This window comes from Myiozetetes cayanensis, unplaced genomic scaffold, assembly GCF_022539395.1.
Source record: "Myiozetetes cayanensis isolate MyiCay16 unplaced genomic scaffold, myiCay2020 scf22, whole genome shotgun sequence".
Lineage (NCBI taxonomy): Eukaryota > Metazoa > Chordata > Aves > Passeriformes > Tyrannidae > Myiozetetes > Myiozetetes cayanensis.
The window spans coordinates 5159651-5177943 of NW_026087434.1; positions in this window are offsets into that span (position 1 = coordinate 5159651).

Here is an 18293-nt window from a genome sequence, read left to right on the forward strand (position 1 = left end):
CACAGATAAAACACGCAGCGCAAGGATTAATTTTATTAGCAGAAATGAAGAAATTGCACACAGCTCCCACTCCCTCCCATCTCTCCCTTCCCCCAGCAGTGGCAGGGCTGGTTTTCACCTTCAGTTTAACAAAAATTACTATTAGCAGACACTTTTATCTTAAACCACAATTCTTAGACTCAATTCCGAGCACTTGAAACTCCCATTCCAGTCACTGGTAGTTTGGAGACAGCAAGTGTGATGACCTTTCTAGTGGCCTGTCAGCATCCCAGAAACACCAGCCCATGTCACTGACAGGGAAAAAAAGAACTCCATTACCCAAGAATGACAGGAGGATCTTATTCCTTTTAGGCTCAGGTTGTCAGAAGAGAAATCACCATTTATTCACTGCATTTGAAGGGTTGGAGGAGAAGGTGGCTTATTTATATATATTGTTCAGGTAATACCTCAAAGTGTTCCTAAAAATAAGGAACTTGCACTGCAAGGTGCTGAGCAGCACCTGCATTTGAGATGCACTGCTGTCTAAATATTGGGGGGAAAATGCATTTCTTTGGATCAGACTGTCCTGGCACATGATCCCATTACAACTGGCAGTGCCTGATGTTAACCCACAGAAATACCCCACTCTCTGGGTATGGTTGCATTACCTGGAAAGAAATCCCTTCCACCTCCTTACAGTGCCACCAATCAATACTGTGATCAGCAGAAGCCTCAAAGAACATGATTATATGTATGGATTAGATGTATAAATTGATGCTTAACAAGTTCTGTCCCTTAAACGAGTTACATTTCCTTGTTTCCAAGTGGATGTCAGAGCTTCAATTGCATTTCTTGCAGATCATAAAGCCCCAGATGAATTCTTTCCTAAATACAATTTTAATCTCATTAGAAATTTTCATACATTGTGATCTATGTCATAGGGCAAATTAGCAGAGGATGAATGATTTTTTTAGGACTGAAGCATACTGTATCTAGCTAAAATTTTGTTTGAACCAATAACCTCATATGAAAAAGTACAAGTTAAATACATAGTAATAAATTCCTATTGATTTCCCCAAGGATATCATCTCAGTTTAAAATGTCTATGATTTTTAATGCTTTATAGATGGCCTCTTTTACAGCTTTATGAAAGTACTATTATTATTTAGAAATACTAATAAAAATTATTAATATTTCCCTGCTTTTTCAAAATACTCTTCAGATTATGGCTTATGTTTTTCTTCTCTAGTATACAGAGTTAATATCTAAGCAACATGAAAAGAAATCCATCAACATGACTGGAGGCCTCAGAGGGTTGGTAAGAGGATATTGAACCTTCCACCCCGAGGTTGTTGCTTCCAAAGTGCCCTTGGCTGGTCACGACCAAAACTCATTAACATTTGAGGGCTCTTCAGTGCTCTGCAAACCTGCATCTTTAAATTTCAACTTCTTGTACAGTTAGATTTGGCCTGGCAGAGAAAACTCCTCCAAACAGGAGGAAATAGGAGCAAAAGTAATGCAATTTTCGTGGTGATAAATAGAACACATTTAGTGATAAATGAAATTTAGGCAGTCATTTATACCTGTGCTTGTTTGTCACTCAGGAAAAATGGCAGTGCTCAGTAGCTGGAAGATGTCTGTTCCTGAGCACTTCTGGGAGTGCCATAAGTGAAAAGAAATTGCTGGTGAGGTGCCTTCTTGCCCTAGAGAGGGTCCAAGGACAGCAGAGTGGAGATGGAGCACCAGTAGCACTCTCAGTTAAGCTCAGCCTACTCACAAAAAACCAGAATTTCAGTCTCTAGGGCCGTCAGCCTGGGATATTTCCTAAGCCTTTAATTGTTGTACGAAGTCCAGAGATATTTTATAGATGAGAAGTGTAAGAAATAATTGATGGTTACAGTGCCATTGACTGCAGGAGGAGCAAGATCAGGTCCATCATAAACTCCTGACATGCAGGTTCCAGAGACACAGATCAGCCATGACAATATGTCTCCTGCTCATTAATGCTCCATTAATGAAACTCCGAGAATTTGCCCAGTGGAACCACACAGATGTCACTATTTTCTTCTGATCTCCTCCCGTGTGACAGTCATAAACCCAAGTCTTCCCTGGTGCTTTATTAAATAACTCGAGTTGACTACTTGATGGAATTTGAGAATTATTTATATTCCAGCCTCCTGAATCATTCTCTTTTTTTGCTGGCTTAATGTCAGGTGTCCCTGTGCCTTTGCTACCTGGAAGCAACACAAGTCAGTGGGAGTTGAGAATTTCCCTTCCCTCAGGATTATGTACTTTAGCTATATCTCAGAGAGAGAAATAAAGCTCCCTAATTGTGCTTGTGGTTTATTTGAATATATTTGCTCTGTGAAATTAATAAAGCATTGCAAGCAGTATCTTGAAACACAACTTCACAGACTCTTGAAAATCTGAATCAAATTTTTAAGGGATTAAAACCACAGTGAATCTGCTGATCACTGGAATAGGTGTTTCCATTAATTCTTGGAAATAGGAAATTTTTGGCAGGAAACTTTTCAATACCCTCAAGGCTTTGTCTGTTCAAATTTCAATGAAAAACTTCACCACAGTAACAGAATTCCACAGGGAACACGTAAGCTTCTGCTCTTCAGAGTTAGGTAAAAGAGGAGAAAAATAAATCACAATAAATAAGGGAAAGTATTCCTGAGTTAATTGAAATGTTGCCATTTAACGTACTGATTTAAGTCAAATGGGTTTGCTTTTTAAAATATACCCCTTATAGTTATAGGCTTAGAAACAATTAAGTCAGTTTGTGAATCGTGCTTAGAAACAGATGCAACTGAATATGTAAACAACAAGAAAATAATCACTGGAACAAATGGTTCTCTCCCTATAAGCAGTTCAGAGTATATTAAAAATCAGCTACTGCTTTATACTCCTCCCTACCTATTTCCTTCCTAATATGCAGAACTAGGTCAGACATAATGTCCTTATACTAACAAAGTAAGAAAGTAATTTCTCCCTATTCATTAAATTCATGTTTTTAATCATATCATAAGTGTATTAAAACATAGATGGAGCTCAAACCGCTGATCACAAAGATGAAGATTTGCAGAACAGGTTCAGCAAATAGTGACTACATCAGTCCCATCATGAGAATACCTTCTGGGCCAGATCTTTGACTGGAGTAACTTTTGAATGAGGCTGATTCTATATTACTGGAGGATACATTCTTCTCTTCTCATCCCTGGGAATAATTTCTACACCACCTATGTCCTGCCATTCCCTAAACTCCATCCCCACCTTCCAGAATGAGGGAGATTCACCTTGTTGTTGTCACACATCACAAAAACCTACCATAGCAACTGGCCAAGCTTTTATAGAGCAGGTGTCCTTCTCAGGATCTCAGGTTCTTTACAGTGTGTATTTTGTGGAACCATTTTGTTATACACATATATATATAAACAGAAAGCAGCTGCAGAACACACTGAAATTTAGAAGATGAAGAGAATACTCTAAAATGTTTCTTTGCTATCAACACTATAAAGAAGTGCAGTTGTTGAAAACAAACTAAAAAATACAACCAAAAAAAAGCTGCTTTTAATCTGGTATCAGAGAAGCCTCATGAAGCTATACAGGTTTATGTGGGTTTATTCACACCTTATCTGATACCAGAATAGCTTTCTGCTTTAGATAAGCCCTTAAAACAATTAATGACGTGGGGAACAGGGAGTTTTATTCTCCCTCTGTGTTGTTCTCAGTATATTGGGGCCTCATTCTTGGTCGACAGCTTTGATACCATCATAATAAACAAGACTTCTGGGCTGGTAATTGAGATTCCCATAAAAAGAGGAGAAATCAGTAGTAAACTCGTGTTTCGAAACGACACAACTCTTCCAGCAGAGCAGCACAAATTCGGGCGTGCCCCTCGCAGCTGAGGCTCAGAGTGCATCAGCAACACGCAGAGCTGCCTGCTCAGCCAGAGGGCCCGTGGGACAGCCAGGAATCAATGTTATTTCTCCCAAGTCACAGTCCAATACCCAAACATCAAACAACCTTCCCAGTGTGCAGCTATGGCACAAACAGCTGCAGAGGCTCAGCACCCCAGAGCTGGTACCTGGCGTGACATCGTACCAGCGAGGCACAACTCATTTAAAGCTGAACCATCTGCCTCCCTTCCTTCTCCACCAGTTTCCTCTCCCAGGCTCTCACAAAGACTTCAAGTTGCTTAAGTTATGAGAGCTGACAAGACTGTTGCCCAGGGTTGAATGTGTGACTGTTCTCATGTATCATGTGCTTTTTCTACAGGCAAATTCCATTTCCTTGCCTTGACCACATTTGTGCTCAGGCCTCCATGCAGCAGAAGTGACACTGTCACAGAAGACAGAGACTTACTCATTCAGGACTTGCCAGCTGGCAGACAACCAAATGAATATTCCCTTACACAGGGAGACCAAGTTCATATAGTTTGATCTAAGGGAGAGACTCCTTCTCAAGGAAGCTCTTTGATAGTTATAGCTCCTCCTGGATCAGAAAAAAAGTCACATCTGAAAAAGGTGTTTCCAGAAAAGCATTCAGATTCTGATCTGTCAACATCTCCTTCTAAGAAACCATGTATTATTTGATTTCAGACCTGCATATTCCTTCTGACTGGCCTGATTAAACTGATGTCTGAAATTGTAGTGCCTGAACAGCTTAATACTGAATCTCTTGGACATCATATTTCTCCAATTTTTTTTTTTCATTGCAGCAACTGAAAAATGTATTTAGTCAAAAAGCCCCAACCCCCTCCCTCTTTATACAGAATGTCTGGGATATGTTTGTGGCTACAGCTCTCCAGTGTCAGCTCAAATCTTGCCATTTCAGTTCAAGGGGAAGTTCAAATACTTTCCCTCTCCCCGAAGCCACTCACAACTCTCTGGATTCTGTTTCATCACCCTTTAGGAAAACATTCCCTGGGGCTCATAAATTTTTTATGGGGTACTTCTTTCTCTGCCTGCCCCATGAGGCAAGTTCACAAAACTTTCTGTCTGGGAGCTCAGGTACAAAATGACCAGGGACTGATGGGTTTCCCTGCACACACACAAAGTCCCTCTCAAGCCACTGGCACAAGCCAAGGGTGAACCTGTGCTGCTGGTGTGCTCAGCAGGTTGTGCAAGATGAAACACAGTTTTATCTACCATGCACAGTTTGCAAACGACAGCCTTTTAATGTGAGGCGCTGCATTTGTTTAATGTCTAAAACAAAACAAAACTAAAATATTCTAATCCACTTATTTGTCACTTTATGACTCGTTCATTCTTCATCTCATTTGTCAGAGTCTCCTACCAGAAAAGATCTGTATTCAGGGGGAAAAAAAAAGAACAGAAAGAAAATAACAAAACACCCTAACACCAAACTCTTCCCTGAGCTACTGAGTGGGCCATAAAAAGCTCTATATGGCTCATCCAAAGCATAATCCCTTTGCATTTATCTTCCACCTTCTATTTCCATGTAACAGATTCAAGAAACAACGTAAGCTAATTGAGTTGTGAAATGATCGTTTTTGGGATGCAATGGGCACACGCTATGAGCAGCCTTGCATTAAGCCCAAAGGTTCCCTCATCACCTGAATGTATAACAAGCAGGAGGGATTTTGGAACGTGACAGAATGTCAACATCAACCCCTGCTACAAACCCTATGAACACAGAAATTTCCATCGTGCTCAGACTTTAAAAGAGCAGCAATAATGGGCTCAGGTAAAAGGGTTCTGGCACGGCCAACTCTGTTTAATTTATGAGCTTGGTTCTTTGCCTTAGTTAGCAGTCAGCCACAGAAAGGGAGTAGACCTTGGTTATTTGCCTGCTAAGGTGCAGTGCACTACATTGAGCTGCTAATCCTAACACTAGAGTGTACCTTTAGACTTTTATTTACTTTAAAAAAAAAAAAAATTGAAGAAGGGGAAGGGAAATAGGGAGACCTTCCAAAAATCAGAGAAAAAAAGCTTCATTCAACTGACATTTCTGAAAGTCCTGGCTACCAGTCCCACGGTGAAGGTCCTGCACTGCTGGATAAACATTTACTGCTCCCAGGAACAGACTGCACAGATTTCCAGGAAGAGCACGTCCCCTGGGCAAGTGCAAAACAAGGAGGGACAAGGTGAGAAATCACCACCTTCTGTCAAGAGAGGTTAAGGGAGGAGCATAACCACATAAATATGTGTGTGCTGAGAGAAACAGAAAAAAATGTATCCTACCAACACATCAGTCATTAAATAAATGCACTACTTCCAAAGCAGGCTGCACAACCAACAGCCAAGCAGTGCTGCGATCTGTGCCGCAGCCAGAGCCAGGCTCTTTTCAGGGTGGATCAGTTTAAAAGTGGAAATTAATTTACCAGGTGAGAGCCCTCATCTGCTGCAAACTGATATTCCCCAAGTGCCAACCACAAAGACTTTGCAGCTGTTGAGCCTGATCCCAATTTAGTGAGCAAATCTCCTGCTTTGGGTTTGGTGATGGTGCCAGGGCTGCCTCAATCCACCGTGAGAGTGTTGGCTGCTGCTCACACACACACAGATGAGTTTCCTTAGGGGTGTGCCAGAAACAAATGCATTGCTGCTCAGTCTGCCACCTTTGGAAAAAGGACTGCCAGGCTCAGGCACAGAAATAAAAGCCCCTTTCCTGATCTCCCCTGTCTGAGCAGCAGGCAGCACAGTGATGACCCAGGCTCTTGGATGCTGCCTCCAAAGAGCTGCACACTTTGTCTGTGCACACAAGCAGCTTTCACTTTGGAGCATCTCCTCAGGCTGTTTACTTTCTTGGGTGCTTTGCTTAAATCCAGGGATCCCACAAACAGAAACTGTGTCTATTTTTTTGTCTTGCTCTGGAGATGCAGTTGTAGTTCTCAAGAGTGGCTTCCATAAATTCTCAGGCACTTCAAATACACACAACCTCAAGGTCCCTCAGTAGCTTCACACTCCCTGGACCATTCTCTTCCATTCACTTGTGCTGAGCTAACAAGGGTCCAGTAGCTGATTAGTTCACTACTATTAAGTTATGTGCAGCTCGTACTGCAAATTATTTGACCCTACTGGCTCCCAGCAGCCACAGTTGTAGCTTTTCTATCCTCATTCCAGGTCTATTTGACCTGAGAAGCTTTTGACCACTATACCTTAACTTGATTATTCTTAACTAATGCCCTGGATACGTTTCTTATTGATGCCTTCTTAATTTTCCTTGCATTTTCCTGACTCTTCCCAGACCTTATGTCAGGTCACAGTTTAATCCCAGGCAAAATGGCCTCAGTTAGCCTTCTCTAAATAACAAGAAAAGCAAGTTCTCTGAGCCAAGCTTCCTTTTAATTTACTTATAGAGGCTTATTCCCACAACCCCATCAATACTAATGGAACTGCCAAAGGGGTACATAGCAAAGTCTCCCCCCCAAGCTGCTGGTATTTGCACTTTATTATACAGCATATAATTGGTTGTGATACTTTTGTATGAAAGATTCAAAACAAAAATAAGTAGTTTACTGTACGTGCAGTTTAATTTGATTTGACTATCTTTTGGAGAATTTCCTCATGCACTTTATTGTACTGCTCTATTTACTGATGTTGCCAGTGCTAGGAGCCTGGATTTCTTGTTTATTAGAGCTGGCATAATGAAAGTTTGCCACCTGATTAATTTTAATAGTTTAGCAGGGAACCTGAGGATAATGCATATTGGTTGTCAGGCTACAGATAAATTTCGTCCATTTGGTTGTAAAGATTTTGGCAGAAATAAAAGCTGCTCTTTGCTATTGTAGAGAAACGTTTTGTTGGGCGAAACAGTGTTTTCTAAGGAAGCCACTGTCTCATCTGCCTTTATGATGCACAGACACTTAGCAGTGCCACACAAACAGGCCTGATACAAAACAACATCCCAGTTCTGATACCACTCACACTGAGTGCTGATGTAAGAGACTTGGGAAGACTCTGTGGATCTACTGCTAGTTTAGAGTCTATTTGTGAGAGTTCCTAAGAGCCCAGGGCAGCGAGTCAAGAGATCTGGGCCTCACTCCCAGCTCTTTTAATAGCCACTTTCCCCTTCTGTGCCTCAACTTCCCCAGCTGAAGTGCACATCATGTTACTGATTTCCCCTGCAAAGCACCCTCTAAGTGCTCATTACTATCAGTTTTAGTGGCAGAGTGTTCCAGGAGAAGCTGAAAGGGCTTCAGAGATCACTTGGAGAGTCTATGTGCAGGTGAAAGTGTTGCCTAATTGGCTCTGGACTGTAAGGCTGAACACCCAAATACTCACCCAGCCTGCAGGGGAACGCTTTTATTGAACCCCCAGACCTTTGGGAAGCTGGCAACATTGTGAGGTGACAGGCTTTATGTGTGTCCTCCTTCCAAAATGGAAAGAAAGGGAAGGAGGAAAGAGGGAGGAAAAGCTTTTTCTCTTTCCCTTCCATCATCCTAAGCTGAGACATAGGAATGGGATTAAATTTCCTGAATGTGTGCATATGTATCTGGAGGCTATCACTGCTTGTACAAGGGATATTTGACTTCTCTGCTCAGGAACTGGGCTGGAGGAAGTAGGTGCCTGGTGCATTTGCAGGATGGAAGGGTCAGGCTCTGGCAAGAAGAACTTAAAAGAAAAAAAATTGTTCTCAGCTCTTTTTCAAGCCACTTAATTTGGAATATAAATGATTTACACTGAAATGATTAATCAATGCATTCATTATACTTGCACGGTTACTCTTTAGCACCAAAGGAAGTAAACAACAGCCTGCAGTACAGCAGAGAAGATGAACAATCTTAGACCTCAAATCTACAAATTAATATATTAAGTGAACATCAAAATCTCTGAACAGAGACAATTTTAACTCAACCCACACAAAGCAGCAGGCAGGATCAAGGCAATAGTGCATCTGTTCTAATATTCCACGGTGCAGATCTTCTCTCACTAGCCAAAAACCATCTATTAAAATTAAAGGCAGTTACAGAATTTGGTGTTGGCATGATGAAAAATAACAGATAATTCCATTTAAGAAGCATAGTTAATTCTATTTAAGAACCACATCTATTTAATGCAATTCATATCAGTTTTGCAGTGATGGGTTGCTTGTTCATATTAAATTAAAAAGTTTTTTGTAAATGTCACCTCAAACTTTAAAACGTGACAAAATTCTTCTACCAAAAGCATCAAAAATACACTATGGCGCCTTTTCACATTTCATATATATATATATATATACACACACGTGTTTAGTCCTAATTCCTACAATCATTCATTTATAAAGTAACAGGTTAATAATTTCAGTATAAATTTATCTTTTCTCCCTTCTCCTCAGTTCTATCTCTTTTGCAATCTAAGTTGCTAAATTCTGGTACCCAGTAATGAACATGGTAAAAGAAGTAACCTCGATGAGATAGATAATGAGAAAATATGAGTTTGGATGTTAAATTGGATCTAAATTAAAAAATAATCATAACAGAATCCACTTATCTAGGCCAGAGTGGAAAGGGAAATTTAATGGAAGGATACATTTCACAGCTATACCAGTCTACAGATATATATTGAGGGATAGACACTAAGTACAGTCACTCACTGCACGACACTTCAAATGTAAATATACAAATTTTAACAGCTGAGTGGGAAAAGCAAACACTCATTTCTCCCCATATCAACTTATTCCTTGGATAAGTACTCAAAGAAAGAAAGTTCATTATTAAAATGTCAAGGGAACTGGTCAGACCCAGGGGATGGGAAAGCAGAACACCACAACAAACCTCAGCTTAGATAGAAAATGAGCAATAATTCATCAAAAGGTCACTCACTTGAAGAAAGAACAATGAAATAAGTGGACATCTTAAAAACAAAGCAAAATGAGAATTTTATCAAATCATTATTTTCAGTCATGTTCAGTTACTTGTATCAAAAATTCCCAACTCAGAAAATTATTACAGTAAAATCTCCAGAAACCTGGGGTGGGTTGGTTGATTTTGCTTGTTTAGTTTCTGCTTTTGTTGTTGTGGGGGTTTTGTTTGCTTGTTTGGGGTTTTGGGGGAGGGGTTGCTTATTTGTTTCTTTAACTGTTGTGTGTTTTCTCCTGTCAAGGCTCCAGTTCTTAATTTACAGCTGGGCTGGGACCACATTTTCAAGACTGGTTTTTTGTTGGAGATCGAGGCAACCAGAAAGACTTGGAGGGAGAACAGGGAAAGACGAAACATGATTTGAAATGCAAAACCTGAAATCAGAAGTCCTCTTTACCCTACCAGCCTGCCCCTCAGTAAAATGCTCCAAAATCATGAATGTCAGAAAAAACCTGTAACTGTACAGGAAAGCCATGACAAAATACATTTTGAGCAATTAATAAAAGCCCACATTCACCCCACACTAAATGGATGGTTCTCTTAGTCCTTAATCAGCTTCACAGTGACAAGCCCTTCTGCACAAAAAGCCTCATCAAGCTTCCTTGGACTGTTTTGGCTCATCAAATCTCACAAAGAGACAAATTTCCCAACACCAACCTGCCTTCATTATTTAAAGCATAATCCTACCTACATTAGCACACCTGCTTTCTCTCTGCTCCAAATGCCAGCAGAGAAATAACTGCTCCGGAGTTTACAGCAGAAAAATAAAACCAAACAATGCTGCCCTCACACCATTACAGTCCCCAAAAGGCCCGTAGCCAGACAAAAAAATATAAGAGGAATTTTCTGTAGGCATAACGAACTGCAACACGGCTTCCTTGGGGTTTATTTATTTTTAAAGGACCGGGGGTTCTGAGTGTACAAAATTGGTTGGGACGCTCTTGTGGGGGCTTTGACAGAAGCTAAATTTATCCTGGTGGTATGAATGCCCCTGTGGCTGCAGAAAGCAGCTTCTCCTAAAGGGAACTTAGGACTGGAATCCCTCATCCCCTGAATCCTGCGAGCCCCTGATGTGGAATACTCGAGCTAACACATACGCTGTTGTGTACCTGGAATTCCAGCACACCTGTCTACACTGGCTGTGCTGAAATGCTCAGCTTTTTTGGAAATGATCCCTCATTCCTTACAACGGGCTGAATGCTTTCCCCAGCAAGCAGAACCTGGATCCCTGGAGCCTGGGACATGACAAACAGCACGGAGCACATGTCACTGCCTCGTCTGCCCCAGCAGCACAGCTGCTTTCTGACTTACAAGGAAAATAAATATTTGCTTCTTTCATTTGTCCCAGTAGGACTGGAAATGTGAAATATTTGCTGTAAGATTTATGATGCTGGCACGATTTTCTCTCTCCATCAGAAAAGAAAGGCTCAGCCATGAATAATCTATAGGCACTATAGACTGAGCTCCTAATCAGAACTATTCAAAACAAAATCAAGCCTCTTACATAATTAAATGTAGGGGGAGGGTGGAATGTGAGTGTTGGTTCTCAGAGGTACATGAATTAGAAAATGTCAAATCACTACTCAAAAAAATCCCTATTCACCTGCGAATTATTCAATTAAACATCTGACAGACACTGACAAATGTTGTCTATCCCTTCCACAGCAGCTGAATCTAGTGAAAAAAACTGTGTACTGTAGCTTTGTATTTTTAAATGGACTAGCAGAAACCTAACATTTACCCTCACCAGACTTCTTTCTACTCACAAGTCTATAAGGCAAGGCTACAAATAAAGCAATACACCAAGACATATTTGCTATTCTTTTATTTTTCTTCCTAATTTATGTGTGCCATCTCATCATCAAATCTTTGCCATTCTTAGGGAAGAAGACAAGACAAACTGCAGGTGCAATATGCTGCTATTTTACTCCACACCCAAATCCTCTTTACCCACATAATTCCTACCTACAAGCAATTCTAACCCAGTCTTTTGGGCACAGCTAAGAGCTTCTCTCAGGAAACAGCAGCAGAAGGTTGACCATCAGTCCAGCTCACTGTCCTGTTAACCTGAGGCTGCCCATGGGACATGTAAGGTCCCAATAAGAAATTTTGATAGATATCTTTTTAATGAAGCAAAGTTTCAGCACAAATAAATAAAAAAAAAAAACAAACACCAAAGCCCTTTAAGGCATTTAATTCCAATCATGGAGCCCGTGTTATCTCTTAATGTACCCATAAAACTGAGAAAGCACGTTGTACATCACTGGAAACAGGATAAAAAGGGATTCTGAAGCTGTAAAGACCATCCAGAGCAGGTGTTAATTATTCTACTTGAATAAAATAGCAATAAATTAATCAAATCTCTGGGTACTTTAGCAAAGTTGTGCCCAGCTCTAACAAGACTTCACGTGCCCTGAAAGCTCTCAGTGTGTGATGGCAACCTGACTTTGGAGCTGCCTGTTTGCTCTGCAGCACGGAGCCAGATCAAAAAAGCAGCTTCCTGCCATTTTCCGGTTTCATTAAAATCTTTGTCTTTGGAATGAGACATTAGAAATGAAATGCTAAATGTATTCATGAAATACAATCCAGCTGTTTGCCATGGTGACCTTTTCAGTATTCTGTATTTTATATTTTGATTAGCCATGTACTGGTGGAAAATCCCTCCCATAGCTTTTGCTGGTAGACCTAATTCCTGGCAGATCATGCTCCTGTGTAAAGGAAAATAATGCAAGGATGTCAACAACCAGCTATTTCAGAGCAATAGTAGCTCATGCCCAAAGTCACATTTCCATAAACTCTGCAGAAGGCTCATATGCAGGTTTTATAGCACACAGAGAGTGTATACAGAGAGTCTCTGCTCCTGCAGCCTTTATTAAAAACTACTGCACCAAAGGCAGCATTAAAAAATGATCAAAAAATAAATTTATAGGAAAAACTAAAGCTACCATGCACCTGTGTTTTCATACTTTTATAAGGAATTTTGAACTTGGGGATATTTGTCCCCACTTCAGCCCCCTCTACATGCACAGGCAGAAAACCAGATGATTAAGTATGAGCACAGATGTAAAAGCTGGATCTGTACCTTCAAAAACATCTACAGATTCTGGCAAAAAATTGATCCTGAATCTTTCAGGCTTTGGTGTGGCTCACTATGATTACTGAGAACAGATAGTGGCTTTGAATTCAAAAAATGGTATGATGGAATCAAAAAATAGTTTAGATCTTTTGCAGCTGAGTAAGGAGATGGAGATGTAATCTGTATTCTGTTTACCTATCCATTCTGTTTTTCAGTAGAAATGTGTATTACAAAAAATTATCTAGAAAAAAAATCTCTATTTTAAGACCTTTATACCGAATATATTTAAAATAACATAACAGTTGTTTCACAAATTGAACTGTTGAAAACTTACACTGTTACCGATCATGATCTAAAAAGCTTTTGCCAGTCACAAAAATACTGCTACCCTAAATCTGTCACAGAGCTGAGAATTACAAACACACACTTCAAAATTAAAATCTATGAAGGTTCCTCCATATTTACAACCCGTGAGTCTGAGCTCGGAGTTGCACCTGAAAGGCTGAGCAATTCCTTGACGTGGCAAGAGGTGGCCAGAGACAGGTTACCCCCAGCAGGGATGGGGTTTAACAGGAGGTCAGGAAAGGAGAATTGTTGGATATGTGCAAGAAACTCTCCCATGGACAATTGTGAAGTGACCTGCAAACCGAGCAACCTCCCCAGCTTCAAAATCTATCGCTGCTACCGACATCCCATTCTTTAAATTCGGTTTTCAGCAACACTTCTTGGTGACATGCTCAACAGGCTAGACTGTACTGCATTAAATGTATGAACTTCTATTCCTAAAATCACATTTCCTCAACAGAGACAACATTAATAGAGAAATTATCATCAGGAACTGTGTGTTGTCCTTCTCACCTCCACATATGATAGATGCAGATTTGGTTGGTATTTTTTGATATTTTTTTTTCCTGGTTTTTAAATAAATTTCAATTTAGAAATTTCAGTTTCTAAACCTGTGTGAATTTAAATTCATAACCTATTGCTTGATTCAGCAAAAGTTTTTCACATTTAATTCCATGGCACAAGCTGTCAAAAATATAGACCCTTATGCAGTGTCACTACTTAAACATATGGATGTAAACAAAACTCCAATACCACTGGAAGAAATTCTAATATTGAATAAAAGACTTACTTATCTAATACGAGACTACATTATGAAGCCACAATTTTATTATTTAGTTTTATTGTTTTAAATTAAATAGAACAAAGTGGCTGTTTCATCTTTCTGATTTAATAAGTTAATAAAGTCTTCTGGCAAATATACACTTGATGTATTGTAGAACACAAAAGCTCCTTCTCATGTTGAGGAAAGCATTACAAAAATCTGCCTTGGAGAAGTTGCCTCCTACACTGTAGTTGATGAAGCCAATATTTACCAACAATAGGGATTTAATTCATTCTCTGCCCAGCCTTTTCTCTTGCTTTACTTGTGCCTTGACTATAACATGGTAAGTTCTCTGCATTCTTACAAATATCTTCCTCCCTACTGCACTTATTGTTATTAATAATATAAATATTTAAGAATAAATTCTTCCCTGTGAGGGTGGGGAGGCCCTGGTACAGGTTGCCCAGAAAAGCTGTGGCTTCCCTATCCCTGGAAGCGTCCAAGGCCAGGTTGGAGGGAGCTTGGAGCAACCTGGGCTAGTGGAAAGTGTCCCTGCCCACGGCAGGGGTTTGGAACAAGATGGGCTTTCAGGTCCCTTCTAACCCGCACGATTAGATGATGAGGATTAATTATTTTATTTTTTAAATAATTATTATTATTTCATGCTAATGAGCTTCAGAGGGATGTTGTAACAGCTGCTGTGATCTAACAGCCATGAGTGGGAGATGCTGTGCTAAGCACAAGCTTCTTTCTGAAGAAAGGTGATTTACCCGAGACCTCATTCCAGGTGGTTCTGTTTTCCTTCCCTTACCATAATACAAATCATTTTGATAACTAAGATAAATAAAATAGTTAAACTTACCAGATGTATCTACGAAGCTGATTTTTACAATATACAGATGATGTATTTATTTGCATGTTATGATTTTGGTTTGGGGGTTTTGTTTGGAGTTTTTCGGGTTTGCCATCAAAACATGCAGTAACTTAGAACGTCTAGGAGACTATTAACACAACCTAAAAAGGAGGATAAAATTTTGGGAGACAGTCTGTTAAATGGCACTGGATGATCAAATTCTTCTCAGTACAGACATGACAAAGTTTTAGTGTACCTGAACCATATATGTCTTGGTATGTTCACAGTTAACTAAACACTTTCATACAAGTGCTCCTCTCCAACAGGGAGCTGAAGTTCTATGGGGTTTATAGCTGAAACTACTAAAAACATCTGGAATTACATATATACAATTCAAAAATAACATCAAATTAAAAATGGTCTGTCATAAAGATTGCTGAGAAATGAGAGAGACTGTCTGTCCCCAGACTACAGCAATGTACTTACTGACGAAACCTGGAAAATAAACCTTGAGCTGCCCCTGTCCCAGCTGATGTTTGGGGAAGTACCAAGAACATCCCAAAAAGCAAAGCCAACCTTGTCTGGGGATTTTCCATGGGTACATCTTAGTGTCTTCATTCTGCACAGTACTTAGTATGCAATGAAAATTAATCAGAGTTAGACAATATTAGGCCAGAAATGCAAAGCCAGACAGAAGAAAGAAAAATAGAAACAGACAACCTCATATATCCACATGAGGAAATTAAAACTTGACTGGAAAGGAGCAAAAGTCAATTAGAGGGGAGATAATCAGAAAGAGAATTTGAAACAAAGGCTTTCATTTTCTCTGACATTGATTTTAAAATCTTGCAGGAACGAGCACAGTTTTAATGAATGTTATTTAAAAATAATTAATATATCACAACCAGACGTGTCAGAGAAAGATGAACATTACAGGCTTTAGAAGTATTTTTTTTACTCCCTGCAGAGAAGTGCTTGATACGAAGGAAACCAGAGCTGAAGGAAACTATAAATATGTGTGTGAGATATTTAATAAAATAAGACTATAAACTCCTAAGTTTAGGTGAGATAAGGTAATACAAACATTTGCCCTTACGGGGCAATGGCAGTAATAGGATGATATCTGCCCAGGAATCTTCTCAGGAAGAAATGCAATTTGATTAAGGCAATGTTATGCATAAATGATTATTAATTTCTGTACCTTGAATGACCTCAAAGAGAGGGCAAAATTAAGACCCTTGCCCTGTTACTACTCAGCCCATCAACAAAAAAAAAGTGGAGGTTTGGTTCTCAAAGAGATGGGACTGGATGGTTAATGATGAATGAAAACAAACCCCAAAACATCCTGAAATGAATGAAAAAAGAGGGAACTGAAGCAGATATTACCCAGTAAGTTCACTTTGAAGATCTTATGTCTAATGCACAGTTGCCTCCAGACACCAAAGCAATAAACACACTGGTAAGACTGGGATTAGTCACGGAGCTTATGGGAAATTTTTCCACAAATCACAAGAGATCTTGGAGTTCAGCCCTCATGAAGGGAAAAGTGAACTGGGAGGGGGGGCAAGACGTGAAACAATTTTAGAGAGCCAAGAATGAGTATTTAAATATTAAAACCCAAGAAAGTACATCTTACAAATAAAAGAACCCCACATAAATCCAATAACCTGACTGTGGGAGGGTCAGCAGATTCTCAGAGCTACAGATAAATAAGTTAAGAACGCTGTGAAGACCAGAACTAATATGAGAACACTGGAAAACACACACTCTTATCTCACCCAGGTTCAAATCATGACTACTAGAGTGACCCTAGAAAGACACAGCACTAGTAGATCTTTGCAGGGGCTTCCACAGGCCAGGGGTCAGGCCCACAGTTTGGGAGGGCAGCGATGAGGGCCGTGCGACATTTTCTATTTTATTTAATTCTTTTTTAACTCCTGCCTTTCTTCCATTTCCATCGTGGCTGCGCGATTTGGTTCCACAGAAGTAATTATGGAAATGGGCTGAGGAGGTGACATCTGAGATTTCAGAATTAACTGAATATATGCACAAAACCTTCCACTTCTCAGCGCAGGCAGCATCGGAGGCTCCCCACGGAGTACCCGTGAGGCATGAAGAGACCAGAAGATGAATAAAAATTATGTTTGTAGCAGCTATTGTAGCCCCTTTTCATGGCAGAGAAGAAATTCATCCCTGTGCAAAGGACCAGGACCTTGAATTTCCACCTGAGCCCTTAAACACAGTGATGGTGGGGCATCTCCAGAGGCAGCAGTCCAAGGCTGGGCTCACCTCCCTCCACCACCTGCACACAGCCCATGTTTATTAAAGTCAGGCTAATTTCTCCCCCTCCTTCTCTCCTTCAATTCAGGTTGTAATTTTTTTCAGGGAAACTACAAAATAATCAAGCAGTACAGATGGAATTATTATATCAGGTGTAATCAAGAGAACAGCTTCCATACTTAGGTGCACACAAAGTTCCCCACGCCCCATATTTCACAGTGTTCCCCTAGAGTGATACAAAGCTGTAATTTGGAACCACCAGCACATTACAGGTGCCTATTAAAAATAACTTGTCAATGTTTATTTGTGGCCATAGAGGATGCATTGCTCTCCATGTCTCTTTTGGCAAAGACTCTTTGCATGGACAAGGAGGGATAGAACAAGGGGGAGTGGCTTTAGGGTGAGAGAGGGTACATTTAGATTGGGTATTAGGAAGAAATTCTTTACCCTAAAGCTGGTGAGGCACTGGAACAGGTTGCTCAGTGGATATCCTATCCCTGGAAGTGCTCAAGGACAGGCTGGACAGGGCTTAGACCAACCTGGCCTAGTGGAAGGTGCCCCATGGAAGGGGGGTGGAATGAGCACGATATTTAAGGTCCCTCCCAACCCAAACCATTCTGTGTTTCTATGATCTCACATTCACCGGAGTTCAAATGCTTTCAAAGCCAGTCCCCAATTCAAAACATTACCATGGCATAAAGCTGCTCCTCTTCCTTTGCAATTCTAGTCCAGAGCCAGAAATGCTTTACAGAAGAAATCCTCAAAGTGCTTGTCTTGAAGAGAAAAGAAACCCAGATACTTTAATTGAGGTCAGGATTAGTTAGTGGACCCACAGCTGTCAAGAACAATGTCATATTTTCCTACACTCCTTCAGCATTTTCCTAAATTAGTCTTAGTGAATGTGAAAGCTCTCAAGTTTCTCATTAGAACTCACAGTAAATAATACTAAAATATGATATCAATTTTTTGTTATTCTTGAAACACTGTAATCATTTTATGATTAGAAATACTGCAGTTTCATAAAGAAATTAAAATCAAATATCACACTACTCATTAAAACCAGAATAAAGAGATCAGAAATAAAACATAGTAATTTCAGAAATAAGAAAAATGTGAGAGCGAAACAACATACAGTAAATTGAAATGTTAATGCAATAAAAGAGAAGACTGTTTCAAATCATTACCA